Source organism: Scomber japonicus, chromosome 7 (assembly GCF_027409825.1).
Source record: "Scomber japonicus isolate fScoJap1 chromosome 7, fScoJap1.pri, whole genome shotgun sequence".
NCBI lineage: Eukaryota > Metazoa > Chordata > Actinopteri > Scombriformes > Scombridae > Scomber > Scomber japonicus.
The window spans coordinates 33,918,724-33,928,723 of NC_070584.1; positions in this window are offsets into that span (position 1 = coordinate 33,918,724).

Genomic DNA, 10,000 nt, shown 5'->3' on the forward strand with positions numbered 1-10,000 from the left:
AGGAGGGAAGAAGGAAGGAAAGGAGAGAGGAAAGAAAGAGAGAAGGAGGGAATTAATGAAAGGAGGGAAGGAGGAAGGAAGGGAGGGAGGAAGGAAAGAGAGAAGGAGGGAATTAAGGAAAGGAGGGAAGGAGGAAGGAAAGGAGAGAGGAAAGAAAGAGAGAAGGAGGGAATTAAGGAAAGGAGGGAAAGAGGAAGGAAAGGTGGGAGGAAAGAAAGAGAGAAGGAGGGAATGAAGGAAAGGAGGGAAGGAGGAAGGAAAGGAGAGAGGAAAGAAAGAGAGAAGGAGGGAATTAAGGAAAGGAGGGAAAGAGGAAGGAAAGGTGGGAGGAAAGAAAGAGAGAAAGAGGGAATTAAGGAAAGGAGGGAAAGAGGAAGGAAAGGTGGGAGGAAAGAAAGAGAGAAGGAGGGAATTAAGGAAAGGAGGGAAGGAGGAAGTAAAGGAGGGAGGAAAGAAAGAGAGACGGAGGGAATGAAGGAAAGGAGGGAAGGAGGAAGGAAAGGAGGGAGGAAAGAAAGAGATACGGAGGGAATGAAGGAAAGCAGGGAAGGAAAGGAGGAGGAAGGAAGAAGGGAGGAAGGAAAGGAGGGAAGGAAAGGAGGAGGAAGGAAAGGAGAGAGGAAAGAAAGAGAGAAGGAGGGAATTAAGGAAAGGAGGGAAAGAGGAAGGAAAGGAGGGAGGAAAGAAAGAGAGAAGGAGGGAATTAAGGAAAGGAGGGAAAGAGGAAGGAAAGGTGGGAGGAAAGAAAGAGAGAAGGAGGGAATGAAGGAAAGCAGGGAAGGAGGAAGGAAAGAAGGAAGAAGGAAAGGAGGGAGGAAAGAAGGAAAGGAGAGAGGAAAGAAAGAGAGAAGGAGGGAATTAAGGAAAGGAGGGAAAGAGGAAGGAAAGGAGGGAGGAAGGAAAGGAGAGAGGAAAGAAAGAGATACGGAGGGAATGAAGGATGAAGGAAAGGAGGGAGGAAGGGAGGAAAGAAAGAGCAAAGGAGGGAAAGAGGGAACATTATGATTCCTCCTGTTCATACTGACCATTAGATCCTTCATCATGTTAACAGGAAGTGATGGAGGACTAAATCCACAGAGGGAGGAAAGAAAGAACCAGGAGGGAGGAAGAAGATGAGGAAGAAAAGAACAAGAGAATTAATCCAAAAGTGATCTTAAATGAGTCTGTTTCAGATTATGCTTCTTTACTCAATAGTAGATTTTGATCCAAGGCAATAAATCGATCTCTACTGGAAGCAGGTTGAAAATAATTCAAAAAAAGACTCAGCATGAAGGATATCTGTGATCATAAGTGTATCATTTATTAGGTTTTAAAACAGTTATTTGTATTTCTGTATAAAAACAAGGAAAATATAAAGTAAGGAAGGAAGGAAGGGAGGAAGGAAGGAAGGAAGGAAGGAAGGAAGGAAAGGAGGGAAGAAGGAAGGAAGGAAGGAGGGAAGGAAGGGAGGAAGGAAGGAAGGAAGGAAGGAAGGAAAGGAGGAAGGAAGGAAGGAAGGAAGGAAGGAAAGGAGGGAAGAAGGAAGGAAGGAAGGAGGGAAGGGAAGGAGGGACGAAGGAAGGAAAGGAGGAAGGAAGGGAAGCAAGGGAGGAAGAAGGAAGGAAAGGAAGGAGGGAGGAAGGAAGGAAGGTAGGAAGGAAAGGAGGGAAGAAGGAAGGAAGGGAGGGAAGGAAGAAGGAAGGAATGGAAGGAGAGAGGAAAGGGAGGAGGGAGGAAGGGAGGGAGGGAGGAAGGAAGGAATAAAGAAAGGAAGGACAGATGAAGGAAGGAAAAAAGGAAGAAGAAAGGAAAGGAGGGAAGGAAAGGAGAGAGGAAAGAAAGAGAGAAGGAGGGAATTAATGAAAGGAGGGAATGAAGGAAAGGAGGGAAGGAGGAAGGAAAGGAGAGAGGAAAGAAAGAGAGAAGGAGGGAATGAAGGAAAGGAGGGAGGAAAGAAGGAAAGGAGAGAGGAAAGAAAGAGAGAAGGACGGAATTAAGGAAAGGAGGGAAGGAGGAAGGAAGGAGAGAGGAAAGAAAGAGAGAAGGAGAGAATTAATGAAAGGAGGAAGAAGGAAGGAAAGGAGGAAGGAAAGGAGGAGGAAGGAAGAAGGGAAGAAAAGGAGGGAGGAAGGAAAGAAGGAAGAAGGAAGGAAAGGAGGGAAGGAAAGGAGGAGGAAGGAAGAGAGAAGGAGGGAATTAATGAAAGGAGGGAAGGAGGAAGGAAAGGAGGGAGGAAGGAAAGGAGAGGAAAGAAAGAGAGACGGAGGGAATGAAGGAAAGGAGGGAAGGAGGAAGGAAAGGAGAGAGGAAAGAAAGAGAGAAGGAGGGAATTAAGGAAAGGAGGGAAAGAGGAAGGAAAGGTGAGAGGAAAGAAAGAGAGAAGGAGGGAATTAAGGAAACATGGACTTCAATTAGAAAGTTGATCTGAAGCTAATATGAAGCTTCAGCGTCTGAACGTCTGAAGAAAGAGAGAGGAAGAAAGAACCAGGAGGGAGGAAGAAGATGAGGAAGAAAAGAACAAGAGAATTAATCCAAAAGTGATCTTAAATGAGTCTGTTTCAGATTATGCTTCTTTACTCAATAGTAGATTTTGATCCAAGGCAATAAATCGATCTCTACTGGAAGCAGGTTGAAAATAATTCAAAAGAGACTCGGCATGAAGGATATCTGTGATCATAAGTGTATAATTTATTAGGTTTTAAAACAGTTATTTGTATTTCTGTATAAAAACAAGGAAAAGATAAAGTAAGGAAGGAAGGAAGGAAGGAAGGGAGGAAGGAAGGAAGGAAGGAAAGGAGGGAAGAAGGAAGGAAGGAAGGAGGGAAGGGAAGGAGGGACGAAGGAAGGAAAGGAGGAAGGAAGGGAAGCAAGGGAGGAAGAAGGAAGGAAAGGAAGGAGGGAGGAAGGAAGGAAGGTAGGAAGGAAAGGAGGGAAGAAGGAAGGAAGGAAGGGAAGGAAGAAGGAAGGAATGGAAGGAGAGAGGAAAGGGAGGAGGGAGGAAGGGAGGGAGGGAGGAAGGAAGAAAGAAAGAAAGGAAGGACAGATGAAGGAAGGAAAAAAGGAAGGACAGATGAAGGAAGGAAGAAAGGACAGAAGGAGGGAACATTTACCCTAACAGCTGAACTTAGATCTGAGGAAGGAAGAAAGGAAGGAAGGAAGGAAGAAAGGAAGGAAGGAAGGAAGGAAGGACAGAGGAAGGATCCGGGAGGACAACACGAAGCTTAAAGAGTCTGTATCTCCTGGTGCACGTTGTCTGTTTAAGGGTTAAGAAGCTGAGAGGACAACAGGATAACTAAAATATGAGCTATAAAGTCATTTAAATGAAGCTTGTTGACCATAAATTTCCAAAAGTATGTTTAAAAACCTATGTTAAAAAAGTTAGAGAAGAAGAGAAGTGTCATAGTTCACTTACTTTATTCATGTTTCTTTCTTCTTTCTATCATCATTGGAATAAAGAAGAGAAATAAAAAGGAGTTTAAAACCTACAGCTATCACTTTATTCTGCCAAAGCTGAATCCTATCAAGCCTCCGATCGCCCGTATACCTGAGCTCCTCCGTCTTCATTACCATTTCTTCCAGACTTGGCTCCGCGGCCGAGTCGTGCCGACCTCACGCCAAGCCCTCTTAATGTTCTTGGAGAGTGTCCCTCGTCCATCTGAACGGAGGTCTGTGCTGCAGAACTGTGAGAAGTCCCACCTGTAGGGAGGAGACCCAGGACCTAACAATGCCTCCCTGTCTCACCTGCCTCCCAGCTCTGCTTCCCCTGGCAGCCGCTAACCTTGTGCGGGCCCTTTTGTACGAGCCGCCGAGCTCTTTTGGACGAGGACCAGACTTCTCAAACGGGGCCCGTCAGCGGTTTTGACGTCCAGACACTCGGACTCGTCCCGGGAGCAAAAGGCCCAGCTGCGAGACCCACGAGCACAAACCGCGAGCAGAGCTAATCGGGAGAAAGTCGGGAGCGGAGTCGGGCTGTCAGTTTGTGTTGAGATCAGAAGTGTGAGTAGTTAGATGAGACAGACGCCTCGACGCTGGAGACACCGGAGAAGGAGCAGAACAAAAGGACACGAGGGAAGTACAACAACTGGAAAAGGAAGAACTCAAAATAACCGTAAATATGAACTCTCTTTGGTTTCTGCTGTTAACCCTCCAAGGAAGGAAGGAAAGGAGGGAGGAAGGATGGAAAGGAGGGCGGGAGGAACGATGGGAGGGAGGAAGAAGGAAGGAAAGGAGGGAGGAAGAAGGAAGGAAAGGAGGGAGGAAGAAGGAAGGAAAGGAGGGAGGAAGGAAGGATGGAAGGGAGGAAGGAAGGAAAGGAGAGAGGAAGGATGGAAGGGAGGAAGAAAGAAGGAGGGAGGAAGAAGGAAGGAAGGAAAGGAGGGAGAAAGGATGGAAGGGAGGAAGAAGGAAGGAAAGGAGAGAGGAAGGATAGAAGGGAGGAAGAAAGAAGGAGGGAGGAAGAGAGGGAGGAAGAAGGAAGGAAGGAAAGGAGGGAGGAAGGATGGAAGGGAGGAAGAAGGAAGGAAAGGAGGGAGGAAGGAAGGATGGAAAGGAGGAAGAAGGAAGGAAGGAAAGGAGGGAGGAAGGGAGGAAAGGAGGGAGGGAGGAAGGATGGAAGGGAGGAAGAAGGAAGGAAGGAAAGGACGGATGAAGGAAGGATGGAAGGGAGGAAGAAGGAAGGAAAGGAGGGAGGAAGGAAGGATGGAAAGGAGGAAGAAGGAAGGAAGGAAAGGAGGGAGGAAGGGAGGAAAGGAGGGAGGGAGGAAAGAAGGATGGAAGGGAGGAAAAAAGAAGGGGGGAGGAAATAAGGAAGAATGGAAGGGAATAAGAAGGAAGGAAAGGAGGGAGGAAGAAAGGTGGAAGGTAGGAAGAAGGAAGGAAAGGAGGGAGGGAGGAAGAAGGAAGGAAAGGAGGGAGTGAGGAAATCTAACACTACTACTACAGTCTACAGTTAGCCAGTTAGCTGAGTTAGCCACCGAGCTAGCAGCTGAGTTAGCAGCAGAAAGCTCTCAGAGGTAGCGTCCATGTTTCTGGTAGAGGTGGTGACTTTGATTGACAGGTGACACTTTGTAGGGGGCGGGGCTTCAGCGTTCGGGAGCAGAGAAAGAGGCTGATTTTTACACAACTTTGAAGCCTAATTTCATATATTTGGTGATTTTTTTTAATCATTCAAATTTGGCAGGGTGGTTAACAACACACTTTTCTGTGGTATGTCAAACTCAGAACACATATTTATTCTTACTTTACACAGACTTTTTTTGTCACAATAGATTTATAGTTATAGTTTAACATTTAGGAGAATAAGAGAGGTTAGAAATCAACTTTGGGGCAACCTCAGCCTGAACTAACAGGGCAGGAATCATAATTTAGTAGCGTTAAACTCAGTGAAAAATTGCGACAATAGTCCGATTCAGGTCGAGCTGCAGGTTGAGCCAACTGTCAATCAATGCCCTCATGCACAGATGTACTGCGAACAGAGGTCAGCCCTGGACTTATCCACTGGGACTGGCTTAGATGTGACTGGCCAGTAAAAACAGATTTTTAGTTTGATGGTCCACCTGTTCTTCCAGTATGCATGATGGCCGGTTCACCACTTCCCAAACAGCAGACATCATAGCTGCTATAAAGGCTTGTCCACACCAAGAACTATAACAATGTGAGCATCTACACTTCTAAACAATAACTTCCTGTAAACAGCTGCTGGCCTGCATACTCCAAAATATGACCAGACTGTAAATGTCAGGCTGCTGTTTGGTTTATAGGAGGGATTCTCAAGGATCAATCATTTCTGATCACCAGCACACGAGGACGACTCAAAAACAAAAAAAGATTGACTTCTAAAGAAAAGTTGAGTCAGTTGGAGCATTTAAAGGCCATCGGAGGCACTTTAAGGTACTTCAGCCTAAAAAGAAGATAGTTACCATGACGTCACCCATTGGTGTGAAGCCTTGAGTTTGCATTTTGACCGTCGCCATCTTGGATTTTTGGAGCCAGAAGTGACCATATTTGGACGAGAAGAGAAAAACAAGCTTAAAACCATTAAAACAAAATGTGCTTACCAGAAATAACTGAACATCTGATTCCTTAGAGGCTCTTATATAGTTCAGCCAAAACACAGAACAAGATTATTAGGCAACCAAAATGTTACAACTAGTGTTCAGTAACAAGAAAAACACTGAATTCTGGGGTTATGTTTGGTTACGTAACCAACGTTGTCACCATGGCAACGACTTGCCTGTCACTCAAAACAGTCATGCCCTTAATTATGATTTTAAGTGTGAGTTATAAAAAAAAAATGAACCTCCCTGTACAGTTATCATGAATGGAGAAAAGAAGATAGCCTAACCCTAACCCTTACCATGATGTCACCCATTGGTGTACGGTATCCCACTTTGACCGTCGCCATCTTGGATTTTTGGAGCCAGAAGTGACCATATTTGGACGAGAGGCGAAAAACAAGCTTAACAGTCTTAAAACCATTCAAACAAAATGTACTTACCATCCACTGCAATTACAACCATTTAAAATATGTATATTTTGAGTTTGGATTTTTGGAGCCAGAAGTGACCATATTTGGACGAGAGGAGAAAAACAGGCTTAAAACCATTAAAACAAAATGTGCTTACCATATAAAACTGAACATGTGATTCCTTAGAGGCTCTTATATAGTTCAGCCAAAACACAGAACAAGATTATTAGGCAACCAAAATGTTACAACTAGTGTTCAGTAACAAGAAAAACACTGATTTCTGGGGTCATGTTTTGGTTACCTAACCAACGTTGTCACCATGGCAACGACTTGCCTGTCACTCAAAACAGTCATGCCCTTAATTATGCATGATTTTAAGTAATATAAAAAAATTCACCTCCCTGTACAGTTATCATGAATGGAGAAAAGAAGATAGCCTAACCCTAACCCTAACCCTTACCATGTCGTCACCCATTGGTATCCCACTTTGACCGTCGCCATCTTGGATTTTTGGAGCCAGAAGTGACCATATTTGGACGAGAGGAGAAAAACAAGCTTAAAACCATTAAAACAAAATTTACTTACCAGATGAAACTGAACATCTGATTCCTTAGAGGCTCTTATATAGTTCAGCCAAAACACAGAACAAGATTATTAGGCAACCAAAATGTTACAACTAGTGTTCATTAACAAGAAAAACACTGATTCTGGGGTTATGTTTGGTTACGTAACCAACGTTGTCACCATGGCAACGACTTGCCTGTCACTCAAAACAGTCATGCCCTTAATTATGATTTTAAGTGTGAGTTATAAAAAAAAAAAATAACCTCCCTGTACAGTTATCATGAATGGAGAAATTAGCTTTAGATCAAACCCGTTTCTTGTACCAGGCTGTAATTCATCCAGTGTTTGTGTTAAGCTAGACTAAACATGTCCTCAACTTAAATCTTAGTCACGAATTCACAGTGAGCTTATTGTTTTAAGCAATATTGCCTGACTGAGAATACTAAGTCTTTCTCTAGGTTTGTTTTAGTGATTTTAAAATGACTAATTGTAATAAATCAGTTGTGTTTTTGAACATGTTTGTGTGTCGGGGCGTTGTGTGGCGTTCAGGGACCTGAGATATGTGTGATTACTGACACTGACAGCGCGTTGGAGACACTTGTTAATAAAGGCAGGTTATTGGCTGAGCAGGGGTGTGTTTTGACTTCGGGTTGACCCCGGCTGAACTTAACTAAACAGAGTCAGAAAGTTTGGGATGTTTAAACAGGCAATCACATGTGATGACAACTGATTCATCAGGCCACAAGCTCTGCCCAGAAAACCCCATAAAAAGACCTTGATCGAAGTTTCGTAGAAGCTCATTAGGAGGGAAAATATGTGGTTTCGTTCACCAGAGCTCCAATAAAGATACAGCTGTCTCCAGCATGGCCTCCAACAATTTGGCCGCCGAATCAGATTCTTAATCAAATTATTTTTAGCTATGGCACATTTAATCTGCTGTTGTTTTATTCATTAGCCGTTCCACAAATTTATTGTGGCTCTGGCGGCTTCGCTGTCTCTCATCTCAGCCATTTCCCAGAGTGTAATGCACACACATCTGGTCCCAATCAGGCCGAGGCGGAGGGAGAGAATGCCTATTAGCAGTCTCTGGCATAGGTGCACCGTGAACAGCGGTGCCCCATCTCCCCTGGAGTTTCTGGTAGTTTTTGTGTTGTATACAACCTCTCGCTCGGCTCGCTCGCCACTCCCTTATTATACCTGATTTCTTTACAGTCTCACAGAACGAGGGGTACGAAACGAACGGGAGTCATGGATTTGGGGCTTTTCTTTTTCTGGCAGCGCTGAACGTGAGCCGCCCCCGCTGAGAGCAGAGTCGAGAGATTTATGGCAGAGAAATGCCGAGCCTCAGCTGAAGCTGCAATCACATTAAATCCAAGTATGTGTCGTGTTTGTGGATGTGCAAAGCAATAATGAGTCATTGTTCCAAACAAAAGAAGCTGTGATTATTACGCTAATTTATGACCTTCCCTTGTTAGGCCTTTTTATGTTCTTCATAAACAATTACATAAAACTGATTTGATTACTTTCAAAATCAAATTTTATTAGGATCACTGGATTGGGGATATAAAACCATACAAATGTGGGTTGAAACAAGAGGTCATACACTTTGAGAGGACTCCAAAATAGATGCAGTCCTGTAAACAAGCTTTTATTAAAAGTAGCAGCCAGTTGGTAAAAGATCTCCGATGCTGTTTCGTCTTTAAAACATCTGTCGTGATTTGAAAGTGTTTTAACTTGTTTTGCTTTCTTGTGGGTGGAATAAGTTTTGAACAAATGATTAGGAGACATCGTGAACCGAATCCAAAGTATGAAAGTTTTGATGCTGATGAACTCTCAAACCCTCAGCACCACCGTGACCAAAACCACAACCACCATCACACACATAATTCATTCCTCTAACTCCGAACATTCACCTAAACCCAATTTAACCTTCACTCTTTAAGAGGAATGGCCCAAACTTTCCAAACGTCCTTAATGTCCAAACTCTTTCCATATAACTATTCTCACTTTCAACAATATTCTAACTAGACCTTTAAATGTCTTCACTTCGCAAACAGCTCCTCGCTTTACCAAAAATGCTGACATTCAAACTTAAAATAATGTCTTTAACCCTCAACGTGCTGCTAAGAGAAGGACTGGACAACACGCTCTCACATAAATCTTCAGTTTCCAAAAACAGTCCAACGTCTCCACTTTCCCAAAGTATCCTCACTCTTTCCTCACTTTCTAAAAAGTGTCGTTTTCACCACTTTCTTAATATATACTCACCATATTCCAACTTTCAGAAATGTCCCCACTTTTCTCAAAGCGTATCAGTTTCCTAAGATGTCTTCACTTTCCAAAAATAATCCTCACTTTTTCCTCGTTATTCATCACTTTTTAAAACGTTCGAAAACGTCCTCACTTTGCAAACGGGTCCTCACTTTTCTCCAAATTGTCCTCACTTTGTAATAATGTTGTACTTTGTGCTCAGTTTCCTAAAGGTATCTTACTTTCAGACATGTTCTCTCTTTCCCAACATTTAACCTTAGTCACTGTGCAGAAATGTACCGACTAGGCAATTTCAAACTATTTCTTCCCTTTCTGTCATGTTCTTACTATTCGAAAAAATGTCCCAACTTTACCATAATGTCTTCCAAAATAAATGTCCTCACTTTTCCTGAAGTGTCCCTATTTAACCTCATTTTCCAAAGGGTCCTCGCTTTGTCCTCACTCTCCAAACGGGTCCTCACTTGTCTCCAAATTGTCTTCACTCTGTAATAATGTTGTACTTCATGCTCAGTTTCCAAAAGGTATCTTACTTTCAGACATGTTCTCTCTTTCCCAACATTTAACCTTAGTCACTGTGCAGAAATGTACCGACTAGGCAATTTCAAACTATTTCTGTCATGTTCCTACTATTCCAGAAATGTCCCAACTTTACCATAATGTCTTCCAAAATAAATGTCCTCACTTTTCCAACGTGTCCCTATTTAACCTCATTTTCCAAAG